The 19,150-nt window shown below is 37.9% G+C and overlaps 1 protein-coding gene across 8 annotated transcripts in view; it reads left to right on the top strand.

Moving 5' to 3' along the window:
• The window catches only part of Dgkb (diacylglycerol kinase, beta), a 754,071-nt gene that overhangs the window by 81,610 nt on the left and 653,311 nt on the right, over positions 1-19,150 (top strand). The window lies entirely within an intron of this gene.

Genomic DNA, 19,150 nt, shown 5'->3' on the forward strand with positions numbered 1-19,150 from the left:
CAAATGCTATCCCAAAGCCCCCTATACCCTCCCCCATGCCCTGTTCCCCTACCCACTCACTCCCACTTCTTGGCCCTGGTATTCCCCTGTACTGGGGCATATAAAGTTTGCTAGACCAAGGGGCCTCTCTTCCCAATGATGGCTGACTAGGCCATCTTCTGCTACTTACTAGGCCATCTTCTGCTACTTTTACAGCTAGAGACATGAGCTCTGGGGTTACTGGTTAGTTCATATTGTTGTTCCACCTATAGGGTTGCAGACCCCTTCAGCTACTTTCTCTAGCTCCTATATTGGGGGCCCTGTGATCCATCCTATAGATGACTGTGAGCATCTACTTCTGTATTTGCCAGGCACTGGTCAAAGCACCACAGGCGACAGCTGTATCAGGGTCCCTTCAACAATATCTTGTTGGCGTATTCAATAGTGTCTGTGTTTGGTGGCTGATTATGGGATGGATCCCCAGGTGGGGTAGTCTCTGGATGGTCCATCCATTCTTCTTAGCTCTAAACTTTGTCTCTGCAGCTCCTTCCATAGATATTTTATTCCATATTCTAGGGAGGAATGAAATATCCACCTGTTGGTCTTCCTTCTTGATTTTCTTGTGTTTTGAAAGTTGTATCTTGGGTATTCTAGGTTTCTGGACTAATATCCACTTACCAGTGAGTGCATATCAAGTGACTTCTTTTGTGATTGGGTTACCTAACTCAGGATGATATCCTCCAGATACATCCATTTGCCCAAGAATTTCATAAATTCATTGTTTTTAATAGCTGAGTAATACTCCATTGTGTAAATGTACCACATTTTCTGTATCCATTCCTCTGTTGAGGGGCATCTGGGTTCTTTCCAGCTTCTGGCTGTTATAAATAAGGCTGCTATGAACATAGTGGAGCATGTGTCCTTATTACCAGTTGGAACATCTTCTGGATATATGCCCAGGAGAGGTATTGCTGGATGTAGTGGTAGCACTATGTCCAGTTTTCTAAGGAAATGCCAGACTGATTTCCAGAGTGATTGTACCAGCTTGCAATCCCACCAGCAATGGAGAAGTATTCCTCTTTCTCCACATACTTGCCAGCATCTGCTGTCACCTGAATTTTTGAACCTAGCCATTCTGACTGATGTGAGGTGGAATCTCAGAGTTCTTTTGATTTGCATTTCCCTGATGATTAAGGATGTTGAACATTTTTTCAGGTGCTTCTCATCCTTTTGGTATTCCTCAGTTGAGAATTCTTTGTTTAACTCTCTACCCAATTTTTAATGGGATTATTTGAGTTTCTGGAGTTCAGCTTCTTGAGCTCTTTGTATATATTAGATATTAGTGCCCTATCAGATCTAGGATTGGTAAAAATTCTTTCCCAATCTGTTGGTGGCCTTTTTGTCTTAGAGACAGTGTCTTTTGCCCTACAGAAGCTTTGCAATTTTATGAGGTCCCATTTGTTGATACTTGATCTTACAGCACAGGCCATTGCTGTTCTGTTTAGGAATTTTTCCCCTATGCCCATATCTTTAAGGCTTTTCTCCACTTTCTCCTCTACTAATTTCAGTGTCTCTGGTTTTCTGTGGAGGTCTTTGATCCACTTAGACTTGAGCTTTGTACAAGGAGATAAGAATGGATCAATTTGCATTTGTCTACATGATAACCACCAGTTGTGCCAGCACCATTTGTTGAAAATGCTGTCTTTTTTCCACTGGATGGTTTTAGCTCCCTTTCAAAGATCGAGTGACCATAGGTGTGTGGGTTCATTTCTGGGTCTTCAATTCTATTCCATTGGTCTACTTGTCTGTCGCTATACCAGTACCATGCAGGTTTTTTTTTTTTTTTTGTTATCACAATTGCTCTATAGTACACCTTTAGGTCAGGCATGGTAATTCCACCAGAGGTCCTTTTATCATTGAGAAGAGTTTTTGCTATCCTAGGTTTTTTGTTATGTCAGATGAATTTTCAAATTGCCCTTTCTAATTCATTGAAGAATTGAGTTAAAATTTTGATGGGGACTGCATTGAATCTGTAGATTGCTTTTGGCAAGATAGCCATTTTTACTATATTGATCCTGCCAATTCATGAGCATCGGAGATCTTTCCATCTTCAGAGATCTTTGATTTCTTTCTTCAGAGACTTGAAGTTTTTATCATACAGATCTTTCACTTCCCTAGTTAGAGTCACACCAGGGTATTTTCTATTATTTGTGGCTATTGAGAAGGGTGTTGTTTCCCTAATTTCTTTCTCAGCCTGTTTATTCTTTGTGTAGAGAAAGGCCATTGACTTGTTTGAGTTAATTTTATATCCAGCTACTTCACTGAAGCTGTTTATCAGGTTTAGGAGTTCTCTGGTGGAATTTTTAGGGTCACTTATATATACTATCATATCATCTGCAAAAAGTGAGATTTTGACTTCTTCCTTTCCAATTTGTATTCCCTTGACCTCCTTTTGTTTTCGAATTGCTCTGGCTAGGATTTCATGTACTATGTTGAACAGGTAGGGAGAAAGTGGGCAGCCTTGTCTAGTCCCTGATTTTAGTGGGATTACTCCCAGCTTCTCTCCATTTACTTTGATTTTGGCTACTTGTTTGCTGTAGATTGCTTTTATTATGTTAGGTATGGGCCTTGAATTTCTGATCTTTGCATGACTTTTGTCATGAATGGGTGTTGGATTTTGTCAAATGCTTTCTCAGCATCTAATGAGATGGTCATGTGATTTTTGTCTTTGAGTTTGTTTACATAGTGGATTACGTTGATGGATTTCCGTATATTAAAACATTCCTGCATTCCTGGGATGAAGTCTACTTGGTCATGTTGGATGATCTTTTAATATGTTCTTGGATTCAGTTTGGGAGGATTTTTTTGAGTATTTTTTGCATTGATATTCATAAGGGAAATTGCTCTGAAGTTCTTTTTCTTTGTTGGATCTTTGTGTGGCTTCATAGAAGGAATTGGGTAGAGTACCTTCTGTTTCTATTTTGTGGAATAGTTTGAGTAGGGTTGGAATTAGGTCTTCTTTGAAGGTCTGATAGAACTCATCACTAAACCCATCTGGTCCTGGGCTTTTTTTGTTTGGGAGAATATTAATGACTGCTTCTATTTCTTTAGGGGAGATGGGACTGTTAAGATCATTAATCTAATCCTGATTTGACTTTGTTAGCTAGTATCTGTCTAGGAAGTTGTCCGTTTCATCCTTGTCTTCCAGTTTTGTTTTTGTTTTTGTTTTGTTTTTCTTTTTTTGAATATAGCCTTTTGTAATAGGAACTGATGATGTTTTGGATTTCCTCAGTTTCTGTTGTTATCTCTCCTTTTTCATTTCTGATTTTGTTAATTAGGATACTGTCCCTGAGCTCTCTAGTTATTCTGGCTAATGGTTTATTTATCTTGTTGATTTTCTCAAAGAACCAGCTACTGGTTTGGTTGATTCTTTGAATAGTTCTTTTTGTTTCCACTTTATTGATTTCGGCCCTAAGTTTCATTATTTCTTGATATGTACTCCTCTTGGGTGAATTTGCTTCCTTTCATTCTAGAGCTTCTAGTTGTGCTGTCAGACTGCTAGTGTATGCTCTCTCTAGTTTCTTTTTTGGAGGAACTTAGGGCTATGAGTTTTCCTCTTAGGACTGCTTTCATTGGTCCCATATGTTTGAGTATGTTGTGACTTCATTTTTATTATACTTTGAAAAGTCTTTAATTTCTTTCTTTATTTCTTCCTTGACCAAGGTATCATTGAGTAGAGTGTTGTTCAGTTTCCATGTGAATGTTGGCTTTCTATTATTTATGCTGTTATTGAAGATCAGCCTTAGTCCGCGGTGATCTGATAGGATACATGGGATAATTTCAATATTTTTGTATCTGTTGATGCCTGTTTTGTGACCAATTATATGGAGGAGGTACCATGAGGTGCTGAGAAGAAGGTATATCCTTTTATTTTAGGATAAAATGTTTTGTAGATATCTGTTAAATCCATTTATTTCATAACTTCTGTTAGTGTCCATGTGTCTCTGTTTAGTTTCTGTTTCCAGGATATGTCTATTAGTGAGAATGTGGTGTTGAAGTCTCCCACTATTATTGTGTTAGGTGCAATGTGTGCTTTGAGGTTTACTAAAGTTTCTTTAATGAGTATGGCTGCTCTTGCATTTGGAGCATAGATATTCAGAATTGAGAGTTACTCTTAAAGACTTTACCTTTGATGAGTATGAAGTGCCCCTCCTTGGCTTTTTTGATAACTTTGGGTTGGAAGTCAATTTTATTAGATATTAGAATGGCTACTCCAGCTTGTTTCTTCTGACCATTTGCTTGGAAATTTGTTTTCCAGTCTTTTACTCTGAGGTAGTGTCTGTCTTTATCCCTGAGGTAGGTTTCCTATAAGCAGCAAAATGTTGGGTCCTGTTTGTGTAGCCAGTTTATTAGTCTATATCTTTTTATTGGGGAATTGAGTCCATTGATGTTAAGAGAAATGAAAGAAAAGTAATTGGTGTTTCCTGTCATTTTTGTTGTTATAGCTGGGAATCTGTTCTTGTTGCTGTCTTCTTTTAGTTTTGTTAAAGGATTACTTTCTTGCTTTTTCTAGGGTGTAATTTCAATCTTTGTGTTGGTGTTTTTCCTTTATTATCCTTTGAAGGGATGCATTCGTGGAAAGAGATCGTGTTAATTTGGTTTTGTCATGGAATACTTTGGTTTCTCCATTTATGGTAATTGAGAGTTTTGCTGGGTATAGTAGCCTGGGCTGGCATTTGTGTACTCTTAGTATCTGTATAACATCTGTCCAGGATCTTCTGACTTTCATAGTCTCTGGTGAGATATCTGGAATAATTCTAATAGGCCTGCCTTTATATGTTACTTGACCATTTCCCCTTAATGCTTTTAATAGTCTGTCTTTATTTAGTGCACTTGTTTTTCTGATTATTATGTGTCAGGAGGATTTTCTTTTCTGGTCCAGTCTATTTGGAGTTCTGTAGGTATCTTATATGTTCACGGGCATCTCTTTCTTTAGGTATGAGAAGTCTTCTTCTATAATTTAGTTGAAGATATTTGCTGGCCCTTTAAGTTGAAAATCTTCATTCTCATCTAATCCTGTTATTCATAGGTTTGTTCTTCTCATTGTGTCCTGGATTTCCTGGATGCTTTGAGTTAGGATCTTTTTGCATTTTGCATTTTCTTTGATTGTTGTGTCCATGTTCCCTATGGAATCTTCTACACCTGAGATTCTCTCTTCCATCTCTTGTATTCTGTTGCTGATGCTCACATCTATGGTTCCTGATTTCTTTCCTAAGGTTTCTATCTCCAGAGTTGTCTCCCTTTGGGTTTTCTTCATTGTTTCTACTTCCATTTTTTTAGATCTTGGATGGTTTTGTTCAATTCCATTGCCTGTTTGGATGTGTTAACCTGTAATTCTTTACGGGATTTTTGTGTTTCTTCTACTTGTTTAGCAGAGTTTGCCTGTAGTTCTTTAAGGACTTCTACTTGTTTAGGAGTGTTCTCCTGTATTTATGTAAGTGAGTTGTTAATGTCCTTCTTTAAATCTTCTACTACCCTCATGAAATGTGATTTTAAATTCGTGTCTTGCTTTTTGGATGTGTTCTGGTATCCAAGACTTGTTGTGGTAGACATACTGGGTTCTGATGATGCCCAGTGTTCATCAGTTAGTAAGATTCTTATGTTTGCCTTTTGCCATCTGGAAATCTCTGGTGTTAATGTTCAAGCTGTCTCTGGTTGGAGCTTGATCCTCCTTTGACTCTTTTAGCCTCTGTCAGCATCCCTGGGAGTCCAACTCTCTCCTGAGTTCCCAGGGTCAGAGCACTCTCTGCAGGCAATCTCTCCTCTTTCGGGGCAGGTGTCCAGCAATTTGGAGCTCTGATCCACCTACTGAGTTCTGGGGTCAGAACTCTCCCTGTAGGCCAACTCTCCTCTGTCAAGGAATGTGCCCAGGGATCTGGGTCTCAGCTCCACCTCCTGGCTGAGGGTGAAGGCCCAAAGGGACCCTGACCAAGAAGTTCTGTTGCTTCTATCACCCTCGTGCTCTCAGGTGATCAGGAGGTCCTGTGTGTGCTAAATGTCCTGGGGCATGGAGAGTCCTCTGGTGCCCTAGATTTCCTCGGCCAGGTTCATGCAGAAGATGCCAGGGTTGGCCCAGACCTGAATAGATCCCAGCTTCTGGTCTGGTGGAGTTCCTTTGTCCCTGTTCCTGCAGGCACAAGACCCTCTGAGATTCTTTGAAGTTGATGTTGCGATCCATTCACCAGTGATCCCGAGGTAGAGTACTCTGGAGTCCTTAGAGGCCTCTGCTGGGCTCAGAAGGAAGGTGGTGGGGGTGACCCAACAGGAACAGATCCCCAGCTCTGTTCAATATATTAAAAGCCACTGGCCTAATCCCAGTTCAGAATTTGATTCTCTTTAATGTGTCTTACCTGTAGGAACTGTGATTTTTTTTAAAAATCTTTCTATAGGTCATTAATATGAACTTGACCAATTTCACTAGCCAGTATGATCCATATGCTCTGCACAGTAACTCTTGTAGTTTAAGAATAAATGTACAATGTATTGAAAGCCCCACTTGGTTCAGTTCAACTGTTTCACTACAGGGCTTTCTCTTTCCCTTGAGTGACACACCAGATGAAAGCATGAATACCACCAAAGTCTAATTTGGTAAACCTGTAAGTTTTATTGGGGCATTTACAGGGATATGGGCAAGGGGTTACTTACAGTGGCAGGAATGACTCAAATGGCTGCATCACCAAAACCCACTCCAGCATGAATGACAGCTCACAAAATTGGTAATCTGGAGCACACTGCACAGTCTGCAGACATCTCAACAGGTTGAACATGGTTCTTTTTTAAGTGGTTCAGTTTTTCTAAACCTCTTCTGGATTCTGCTTTTTCCAGGGAGCTGGTCTGGTCTCAGCCTCTTCTTTGTGCTTCAATTTGGCTTGTCTGAGAGTTCTCTTTGCAGCTTACTTGTCTAGTAAGTGTTTTTCAGTCATCTTGCTCTAGGAAGGAGAAGCATAATGATCTTAATCAGATTCAGGGACTTTTAAACCTATTTTGAGTTGTTTACCTTCCATCTCCAGGAGCTTCCCTGAATGACAGAAAGTTTCACAGAGGAAACATCTACGTGATGTCACCCATGTAGCCTTTCTTTTTTTGTGTTAAAAAAATGTGTATTTAGAATTAGCCAACAAAACTCAGTTTGGATCTCAATTTTATTGGCACTATTGAAAGCATCATCTCGAAGAGTCAGCAGAACATGTACTTTCTCATGGCTGGATCTTTTCAGGCTATTGACTCTGGACACATCAGTGTCATAGAGTTTCTTCACACCCTATCAATCTGGTACTTACTTTAGTTCAGCTATCTTTTCTAGTGAGTATGGATGTATGGAAGGCATGAGAGCCTCACTTCTTTTTGATGGAGAGTTCAATACTACCTTAATGTATATGGCCTTGGCTGTCCAGGATCAAATAGACTAAGCTGTCCTTGAACTGAGGGATACATGTGTATTTGCTGAAGAGATTAAAGGCATGGGCCACAATTGCCCAGTTGAAAACCTCATGATTTATGGTTCTTCCACTGAAGATGTGAGTCAGATATAAAAGCCTTAAATTTTACGTAACAGCATTAGGCAATTTTAAATCCACAGTTACCATACTAAAATATCCTATACTTATCTATTTAGAGATTATAGTTGAATAATTCTGCAGATTGAATGCTGTTCTCTTGGAAATCAAAAAGAAAAAACTAGACAAAAGTAGATATGGAAATCTCATATACTGATTTATATTTTATATTTATATTATGTCACTCAGGCTCACTGGGAAATGACTTGTTTCCAATCCTGATGACCTGAGTTTGATCCTCAGGACCTACATGGTGAAAAATAGAAATGACTTCCACGAATTTTCCCCTGATGTCCCTATCAGGGCTATGGCACAAGTGAACCATCACAAACACACATTCATACATACACATACATGCATACATGTGCACATGAAAAGACATGTGCGCACGTGCACACACACACACACACACAGACACACACACACACACACACACACATCAAGTTAAAAAAGTGAATAGTGAAGTAACAGACACTATTACTAAGGTTGGAGGAAAATGTGTTAAGAATGTGTTAACGTGTCATGGTAGAGGAGCAGAGACAGCGGTTTTCTGTATAGACTTTAGATTGCAGTGTGAAATTTATCTCAGTCACCATTTTAAAAGCACTTAGATAATAACAATCATAATCTAAAAGACTCTGAAGATAATTTCTTAAAAACTTATGTTTATGGCTAAAGCATCATTATGTTTCATTGCTGGGTAATAAAAAGCTAATATTTACATAAGGACTAAAAGGTAGCGTTTTATTTTTACTACTCAAAGCACTGACTAAAACAACATTGTATGTGTTGATCAGATGTATGTTTTTATGTGTGTGAAGCAGGCATGCTCAAGGCAGTGATGTTTTAGAAAAACTAAAGCTCTATTCAACCCATATCTGTGGACTTTGTATTACTCTCATCCATTTGTTTTTGTTGGATTGAAGACATTTCTATTTTTATACTGTGGATTTACTACAAATGGTATCTGCTTTTCAGACCATGCATTGATTATTGCCTGATAGAAAGGTCTCTGGTGTCTTTCGGTGCTGATTTTCCTCACAGTGTTTACACTGTCTTGAAGTTAAATAACAGCCTTAAAATAGACTACTTTCAAGGAATTAAAGATTTGAAAGGTATTATTTTCTTGCCAGTAGTCACCAATTTTCGGAGAATGCTTAAGATTTCCTATTTTTTAATCAATAGAACTATATTGTATAATCAAATTGTGTAAGTGCACATGTATTCAGCAAAAGGTCTGAATATGTATTATATTCTAGATTCTTCTGGATTAGTTCCTGGGAATTAATTTTAGTGTTTCTACTTTCATTAGCTGATAATTGAATGTTACCTGAATAAACCTAACAGCATTTACTGATTATGTTTTGAGAAATACAATTTCTGGTGTCGAGGTTCAGGTCAGGCAAATAGAGAAACCTTGTGTTGTATCTTCCTTCATGTTTCATCCTGAGCATGGTGGTGAGAGCTGCCCTTTATCCTTTTGGATTTCCCTTTCTACATTCAAGTTTTATTTATATTTGTGAAATTTTATTTAAAAAAAAAGACTGACGAAATAGACTTTCTGCTTTTCTAGGTTTAGAAATTTTTCCTTAGCTGTGAGTTATGTTTAACTCCTATTCTCTCTCTCTCTCTCTCTCTCTCTCTCTCTCTCTCTCTCTCTCTCTCTCTCTGCTTTTTAGGGATCCACAGTTGCGAATTACAAACCTGGTTAAAACAATAAAACGAGACAGGAGAAATATTTCCCTCCTAGTCCCAGTGTGAGTCTTTGTACTCAGCACCAAGTAGCCTCTTCCCATAAGGGGATATGAGATTTCTGGCTCGCTCTTAAGAAGAAGAGCTCAAGACAGAAACATAGAAGTTTAACATTCATATATTTAGATAATAAAATCATATCTATCACTTCTGCTATTGGCTGTTATTTAAGAAGTCCACAGGGTCAAGAGCCCACCATCCTTTTAACAGATATAAAAAGAATCCAGAGGACATTCATGATGATTCATGATGAAAAATAATATTTTGTCCATTCTGTTGCTGGTCACATGCTTGGGCGTCCTTGTGATTTAAAAGAATTGAAGAAACAGAAACTAATAAAAAAATGGATTTCCTTATAGTCTTGGCATAACTTATAAGAAAAACTGTTCTTAGATTTTTGTCTTTGCTATAGAAGCATTAAAGTTTTACAGAAAAAAAAAAGAAATCACAGTCAGGAAATATGTATATGCCAGTTTTTCTGTGAAATAAGCTGTTGGAACACAATTAGCACATCTTCCTGGGATCCAAGTTCCTACCTTGGCAGCAGAACCTTCACTGTCCTGTCCCTGGCCTGGGACTCCCAGAGAAACTTCCCTTCAGAAGGGCTTGTTGTTTTACTTATTTCAATTCTCGGGAACATAGAATCTGCCAGACTACATTATGCTTTGGAATTCATGTTGAGAAATGTTCTATAATTATACAAGTACCCTCATTTTTACTCAGCATGCTCATATCTTATCTAAAATATATTCTTAAAGTTGTAAGTTATATGAAATGGAATTTAAGATTAGCTGAAAGAAAAAATTTCACAGAATAAAACAAGATAACAATCTAAATTAGAAACTCTGCCTTCAAAACTGTTTACAATGAAGAACTTAAATTTCCGTTCAGCATATTTGCAGATTTCCCTCGATATTTTTCTTTTAGTCCTTTTTTGTGTGTCAGCAAACTCTCAAAATAACTCAATTATGGTTCTTTTATTATGCCACCCACATAATCTTATAAAAGATTTGCAGATTTTCAGTCTTTTACCCCTAGGATATATGGTATAAATATATTCAAATTCAATACTACATCCTGTATCTGACATGTATATATAAACAAATAAAAGCAATAAAATAATTGCCTTCCTTGAGAACTCATTTGTCATGTATTAGGTACATATAACAGCAGTAAGTGCTAACACTTCTGCGAGGTGGGTCGTGGTTGGCCGCTTTTCCTGAGGCTGAGATAGGCTAAGTGATTTGCCTTATGAATTGGACAATCATGGCTCAGAAAATGACAACATAGGGTCATCTGATTCAAAATGGAAATAGTATACATTATTTGTGCTGTCAATGCTTTGGTATAAAAATTAACCATTTAAAAGTTATCTGCTTTCTCTATCCTTCTGTCCCTACATTTCTCATATAAGTTCCTGTACTTTGTACTTTAAGAGTTGATGACATTTTTTACTCTTCCACTTAAACTCAGTTCTGTTCATGCAACCCTTTGCAGTCTTGCTTGCCTGGCTTTAAACAAATTATTATTGCCAAGGTCACCATTGACAAATATGTAGGTCAATTAGACTCTTCAACCAACATTTTATTTAATTGTGCAGTAACTTTAGAAAAATTGTGACTTCTACCCTCAGTCCATTGTATACAGCTATAAAAGCATCTCTGAAAATGGATAATTTAAAATAAGCAGAAATTTATTTTTTTACACTATTATGGGATGAAATAACCCACTGCAGTGTTGCTCAGATAGTTCAGACGCTAAAGACACTGGTCATCAAGTTATATAACTTGAGTTTCATCTCTGAAACACACGTGGTGGGATGGCATAGCTGATCATTGAACATTACATTCTAGCTTCTACATATTTGTCATAACATGCATGAGTGTGACCATTCATTTATAGCCCCCATCCCCACCCTTATGTAAAAAAAATTGATAAAATATTTTTAAAAAACAGAAATTCATGCTGTACATGTCATAGATCTTCTTGTCAAGTCTTCTCAGGGTTATAGGTATTTGACAAAGAGGCCAAAGAAAATCATACTTGCCCTTTCATAAAGGTATTAATATACCCAGAATAAAGGAACTCATGTAGTCTAATCATTGCCCTCAAATCCTACCCAATTGTACTACTGTAATGACAATGGTATTTTTTACATGCTTAGAGGAGATAAACATTTAAACCAACTGTACATGGCTGTTATAGATTGTCATTCCTTTGGGTGCAGAGTCAGTATGTTTCTAGCTCTTGCCAATATAGGGCACCCCACCATGTTTTATTAGCTTTCCTAAGCTCAGTCAATACTTCCTAAATAATCTTGTCATTAAACTCTTAATTACTCAATGTAAGTGTGCCATCTGCTTTGTACTGGGATCTTTTGCCAGGAAATACGGAGGTAGAATTAAGAATGGTATGCTTGAAGGGATATATTCCTATTAAAGGTAACAACGAGAAGAAAGCAAGGCAGAAAGTCAGACCTGTTTCTGATTATCATCACATTTGACACTTGTGACAAAAGTTCAGGTCCAGCTCTATTTCTCCATTTATTATAAACAAAGCAGTGTTTTTTGTTTTGTTTTGGTTTTGGTTTGTTTTGTTTTTTGTTTTGTTTTTTGTTGTTGTTTTTGTTTTTTGCAATAGTATCTAACCATCAAGTTCTGGTGGGCAACCAAATGCAATGGTAATACCCAGCATTGTTTAGAGGCCTCTGGAAACTCACAAGAAGTTACCTCACTTCTGTCACAGGGATATATTTTTTTGTTTAGAAACCCATTGCTTCTGAGAGAAGCATTAATCTACCCCATCCCTGTTCACCACGTAGGCTATTTCTGCTTATTTTAATAAACTTATATACTATTAGCATTTTTCATAAGTCCTCCTATTGCTCTATATTACCTTCCCACGCTCTACAGCTGTAGACTACCACACTGGCATGGGATGACCATTGGTTTAAAGGTGGTATGAATAAGTTAATCAACCACTTTATGATTGGATTTGTGGCTTGCACCATGGGGTAAAACTTATGTCTAATTTGTAAGTAATTTTGATCAAGAACCAAGGGCACACTTTAGATCCTAGGTCCCAGGGGAGATTATACAACTATTGCTTTATTGACTAGACAAAAAAAAACCAGACTGGCTATAAATACTTTAGTGGCTAAAGGAACTATTGTCGTTTCTTCAGTAGTCTAGTCACTGAGAAGTTATCAATAAATGCTACAATAAATAACTTATGTGTGCTTATGCAACCACTAAATTAAATTCAGTGGGTCATACAGAAGAAGAAAGATATGGCAATGTATGTTTATGGGTTGTGTATATCAGTAAAAACAAGGTTTAAATGGCAAAGCAGGAGTATAAGACAAAGTAAATAGGAAATGAATAGGACTAAACTTCACTCTGTATGTGTGTGTGTGTGTGTGTGTGTGTGTGTGTGAGAGAGAGAGAGAGAGAGAGAGAGAGAGAGAGAGAGAGAGAGAGAGAGAGAGAAGGAGAGAGAGACTTTATAAAAATAAAAACATATATAAGAGAGGGAAAAGAAATGAAGAGGAGAGAGAAGGGAGAGATGGGGGCAAGGGGATTGATGAAAATTTGCAGCATTGGTAGGAGTAACCTCAGAGTACAAAACTGATCTGAAAAAACTTAACCAAACTGATGCAGAGCTGTGGAATCTGTGTGGCATCCTCTGGAATTACCCCTGGACATAAGTAGCACATCATTATCTTTTCTTATTGACCACTATCTGAACAATCCAAGTTGGATTCCAAAGAAAATCAGACAGTAGAGGACTTCAGCTGATTGCAACATTTGGAGGCAAATAGCCAAGTTTGAAGACAAAGTTTTCATCTTCAAACATTCTGTATACTGAGCAAGGTATAAATGATTTATCATCTATTAAATTGTATTTCAAAAATTCATCTTAGTTTAAGAGATTTATTTTACATTTAGTTGTGTTTGTCACTGGGGCATCGAGCCTTAACTGGACCAAGGACCTCTCCTCTCATTGATGCCAGACAAGAACATCCTCTGCTCCATATGTGGCTGGAGCCAGAGGTCATTCCATGTGTACTCTTTGATTGGTGGTTCAGTCCCTGGGAGTTCTGGGGTGTCTTCTTGGTCGATATTATTGTTCTTCCTATGGCGTTGTAAACTCCCTCCAATCCTTTTGTCCTTTCTCTAACGGAGAAATATTTCTTTCCAATCAAGGCTTCTTCATCTCCACTGAATCTAGTTTGTCTCATGCTGAAGTGAATAGCCAGCACATTCTCATTTGTGAATAGTTAACTTTTACCATTTAATTTAAAGAACTGTGTTTTTTTGTTGCTTTTGGAATATTCCAAAGTGGATCAAACCTTATTTTTACTTCTATGTAGAGTAGTATTGCCTGTTTTTAAAAATGTAACTTATCATAGTTTCTTTTTTTATTTATTTTAAATTTATTTTATTTATTTACACTTCAAATATTGTCCCCCTTCCAGTTCTCCCCTCCACAACTTCAACTCCCCCAGTCCCATCTCCCCTCTCTTTTGCCTCTAAAAGGGTGCTCCTCCACCCACCCATCCACTCTCGCCTCACTGCTCTAGCATTCCCCTACTCTGAGGGCATCAAGACTCCACGGGACCATGCTCATCCAGTTCCATTGATGCCAGATACAGCAATCCTCTGCAACATATGTAACTGGAGCCATTAACCCATCCTTGTATACTTTTTGGTTTGTTTAGTCCCTAGGAGCTATGGGAGAATCTGTTTAGTTGATACTGCTGTTCTCCCTATGGGTTACAAACCTCTTCAGCTCCTTGAGTCCTTTCCCTAACTCTTCCATTGAGTTCCTGGGCTCAGTCTTGTGCTTAGCTCTGAGTATCTGCATCTGTATTGGTCAGGTGCTGGCAGAGCCTCTCAGGGGACATCTATACCAACCTCCAGTCAGCAAGCACTTCTTGACATCAGCAATAGTGCTGGGGTTCGATATCTGCAGATGGGATGGGTCCCTAGGTTGGGTGGTCTCTGGATGACTTTCCTTCAGGCTCTGTTCCAATTTTTGTCCTTATGTTTCCTGTAAATGGGAACAATTCTGGGCTAAAATTTTTGAGATTGGTGGGTGGCCCCATCCCTCAACTGGGGCAGCGTCTATCTACAGAAGGGTCTATTTCCCTTTGTTGGGTATTTCTGCTAATGTCATCTCAATGGGTCCTGGGAACCAATTGCTTTTCTGGTATCTGGGACTTTCTAGTGGCTCTCCTCAATTCCCTACCCCTGACTGTTACATATTTCTAATCATTTTTCGGACTATGTGGACTTCTATCCTGTCTTTTTCCATACTTTATCTTGCTTTGTTTTTTCCCTCTCCTTCCTCTTTCCCTCCCATAGTTTCTAATCTTTAATTTATGCAGCGGCATTACCTAAATTACATCGTTCACCTAAAGAAATTTTGGAGTTCCAGTTAAACCAGCACCATTTTTTGAAGATACTTTCTTTTATCAATTATATGGTTTTGCCTTGTTTGACAAAAATTAAGTGTCTATAGATGGGTGGATTTATTTCAGCGTCTTTGATTTATCACATGGTCATCTCATTAGATGCTGGGAAAGCCTTTGACAAAGTCCAGTGCCCCTTCATGTTAAAAGTCTTAGAGAGATCAGGGATAGAAGGCACATACTCAACATAATAAAAACACCATACAGTAAGCCAGTATTACTGTACTGTACTGTATTATTTATTACATCAAATTAAATGGAGAGAAACATAAAGCAAAATCGGGGTCAAGACAAAACTTTCAACCTTCTCCCTAGCTATTCAACACAGTACTTGGAGTTCTAGCTAGAGCAATAAGACAACTAAAGGATTAAGGGCACACAAATTGAGAAGAAAGAAGTCAAAGTATTGCAAATTATGGCTGATATGATAATATACATAAGCAACCCCTAAATTTCTACCAGAGAAATCGTCCTACAGCTGATAAACATCTTCAGCAAAAGTGAGTGAATTCAAAATTAACTAAATAAAAAATATGTAGCCCTCCTTTATAAAAATTATAAATGGGTCAAGAAAGAATTAGGGAAACAACACACTTTACAACAGCCAAGTATAATATGAACCCTTTACAACGGCCAAGAATAATATGAAATATCTTGGTGTAACTCTACCCAAGCAACTGAAAGACCTATATGACAAGAACTTCAATTTCATTTATCAACCTGTCTGTTTCTTACCAATACCATGCAGGTTTTTGTTTTTTGTTTTTTGTTTGTTTGTTTGTTTGTTTGTTTTGGTTGTTTTTTTTTTTTTTTTTTTTTTTTTTTTTTGAGACAGGATTTCTCTGTGCCGTCCTGGCTGTCCTGGAACTAACTCTGTAGACCAGGCTGGCCTCGAACTCAGAAATGTGCCTGCCTCTGCCTCCCAAGTGCTGGAATTACAGGCATGGGCCACCACTGCCCAGCAACCATGCGTTTTTTTACTATTGTTTTGTAGAACAGCTTGAGCTCAGGGATGATGGTACCTCCAGAAGTTCTTTTGTTGTTCAGGTATCCTTGGTTTTTTGTTTTTCAATACGAAGTTGAAAGTTGCTCTTTCAAGCTCTGTAATGAATTGTGTTGGGATTTTTATGGGAATTGCATTTGATATGTAGAGGCATTGCAGTTTGCTTTGAGAAAGATGGCCATTTTCACTATGTTAATCCTATAGGCCCAAAAGCATGGGAAATCTTTCTCTCTTCTGATATCTGCAGATTTAGTCCTCACTGAGAGAGGATTTGCCTAGTTCTCCTGGGATGATGTAGTAACCAAGTTGGGCTCCTCTCCCTTAAGGAGGTTGAGAGAAGCAATGAGGGAAGGGATTTATAAGGGTAGGACTGGGAAGAGAGGAGGTGGGGGAGGGCTGTAATCAGCATGTGAAGTGAATAAAAATTATTGGAAACAAAGAAATCTGAAAGTTCAAGTGTCATATCTAGTTAAATGAATAAAGACTTACAAATTATAGAATTGGCACCCTATTTGACCTGATTATAATTTCACCGAGCAACCTACAGGATTACCTGCTCCTGCACCATTACTCATTCCTATTATTTCCTTTCCTTTTGCCCCTGCTCTTCAAACAAAGCATTTGTGGTTCTTGAGGTTCTGGCAATATTTTCTGTCATCGTAACACTTTGAATTTCTAAGCATGTTTTTCTTAAATTCTCCAGTATGTGTTAATATTCACTATTTTTTATTCAGCGACTGGAGTTAAGACATGCTGACTTCATGTCACTATTTTAAAAAAAAATACCCTTTTCTGTGGCTGACAATCTGCAGATTTTTTTATCTGGATATTACTTGATTTTTTTTTCTCACAAGGACATTTAGTCCTTCCTGTAATATGGAGAATGTTTTTAGCTTAGGTACAATGGGCCAAATAGTTTTTTTCAAATCCTCCAATGTAATTATTTCCTGCCACTAACTAAGCAAAATGGCACATCTGTTGACTAGATGAGAAAGCCAGAATTAGACTGCTTTCCTAAAGCCAGCACAGTGGTTCCCTCCTGGCACTCCTTTCATGTGCCTAAAGAAAACCTTCTGCAGGGGAACAGGAGATCTGTGAACACACCATGGGGATCCCCAATTGAATACTGTCACGTTCTTTCTTTCTAACCATTTGTAGGAGGCAGAGACTGTGAGAAAGTGCTGCTGTTATTTTCAACACCTTCTGTGGCTTGAAGCATAGCTGTGTCTCTGGATCTGATAATTATACAGGCTAGATTTCTTTTTTTTTCATAGGCCCAATGTTCACCTAGTTAAAGATTTTAAGCAAATGCTATTTTCCTGCCTGCACGTCACTAATTAAAATGAAGAAACTAAAGTTTCAGTGAGCTGAGTTGCTTGTACCATCTGCACAGTATGGCTATGGTTGGTCACAGGTTCTGAAATTGCCCATCAACATACAACACTATTCTCTATTTATTTGAATAAAATGATTTACTACCAAATTTTTAACTTAGTTTACTTAATATGTGTCTCCTCACAAAAGAACTAAGGACTACTTGAGTTGGATTAGGCTTTATATGTTAATTACTCATCATAACTGGTTAGTCATAATTCTGGAAAAGTTTCAGACTGACCTCTGAAAGCATTTTAGTTCCTGACCATCTAGGGAAAACAGGGGAATTTGGTAAGCAAAGGAGAAAGCCTGAAAATCCAGCTAGGCACAATTTTAAAGGGAATTATATGAAGACAATGATATAACACATTCTTTTTTCTATTTTTCTATTATGTAAGATTAATGAGCTTTTCATCAATGTTGGGTCAGTCCTTCATTGTTTGTTGCAGTGTTTTAGATACTAAACATAACAATTTTTAAAGGAAAATAAAGGCCTCCTGCTAGTTTCTCTATTGAACATGTCTTAGCTCTGATAAAACTTTACCCATAAAGTAGGAGAAGGCTTGAATTTGTTCTGCTATTGGTTATCATCCTTTCACAGACTAATTTACTGAGCTCTACTAAGCCCACAGCTTGCTTTCTAACATTTATGTCCACAGTACAAGAAGCTCTTCTACCTGTACCCAGCATGTCACCAGGTAGGGAAAACGATAAGAAGGTTTAAAAGCACACTTACCTGGTTTTTATTCTAGCAAACCATTATTGCATGCTTCAATCTTACCTTCTTACATTTAATTGGACAACTCTTTCTTCTGGAAGCCTGGTAAAATAATCATTTAAACGGAGGTGCACTCTCTGCAGTTCTGCTACCAAGGGTGCTAGTAGAGACTGAATGGACTGAGATTTGAGATAGAGACTGTATGATGTTCCAGGATGCCAGATACCCTGTGTCAGTTTTCTCACTAGATCCAAGGTCAAAGAGCTTATTAGAGTCAATGCCTGTCTCCCAGAACTAAAATGGGAAGACTGTGTGGAATAATACAGATGATGCATGCTGTATACTCTCTTCAACAGCCGATATATTTTAAACATCAGCACTATTTCCATCTTCTCTGTCTTTGGCTCTTTGCTATGTCTTCATTGAGTAACACTCAGGGATTCACCAAGCTTTAGTAAATTATCATCACGAGATCCAGTGATTATAGTGATCTGTCCACTTTATCTGTGATTTGTTTTAAGAAAAAGATTAATGTATATTAACTGTACAGATGTATGATAGCATTGGTATGTCTTTTACATTTTATTATTTAATAAAGGGACATCATTAACTTATGGAAGCAACAAGAACACAGGTGAGTCAGGCTCAGATGAGAACAAGTGTCCAAGTGTTTCTGGAATGATTTAGTTGTAGTCATTTTTACCCTGTCCTTCAACTACTGAACTCAGTATCTAAAAGCCTGAAAAGGAGCCCATTGTGAAGCACTTAAAGAGACAAATGGAACTGAATCATCTATCTCCCCTTTGGGTAGAGAGGACAGAGTAAGTCACCTTATGTGAGTGCATGGAGCAGGAGAGTAGCAGAATCAGGGTGAAATTGGTGTTAATAATGTAATCAGCAGGCGGGAACTGATGGAGATACAGATATATCCATTAATATCTCCTGACTGATCTCAAATAGCTTGGGCATTTGTATTCATATGAGTTTCATTCATCAATTAATAAAAAATATTTTCTTGTCATATATTTCCTTTTTTTGTTGTTTTTTTGTTTGTTTGTTTGTTTGGTTGGTTGGTTTTTTGGTTTTTCAAGACAGGGTTTGTCTGTCTAGCCCTGGCTTTCCTGGAACTCACTTTGTAGACCAGGCTGGCCTGGAACTCAGAAATCTTCCTGCCTCTGCCTCCGGAGTGCTGGGATTAAAGGGGTGCACCACCACGCCTGGCAATTGTCATACAT

The sequence above is a fragment of the Mus musculus genome, chromosome 12, assembly GCF_000001635.26.
Source record: "Mus musculus strain C57BL/6J chromosome 12, GRCm38.p6 C57BL/6J".
NCBI classification, from domain to species: Eukaryota; Metazoa; Chordata; class Mammalia; order Rodentia; family Muridae; genus Mus; species Mus musculus.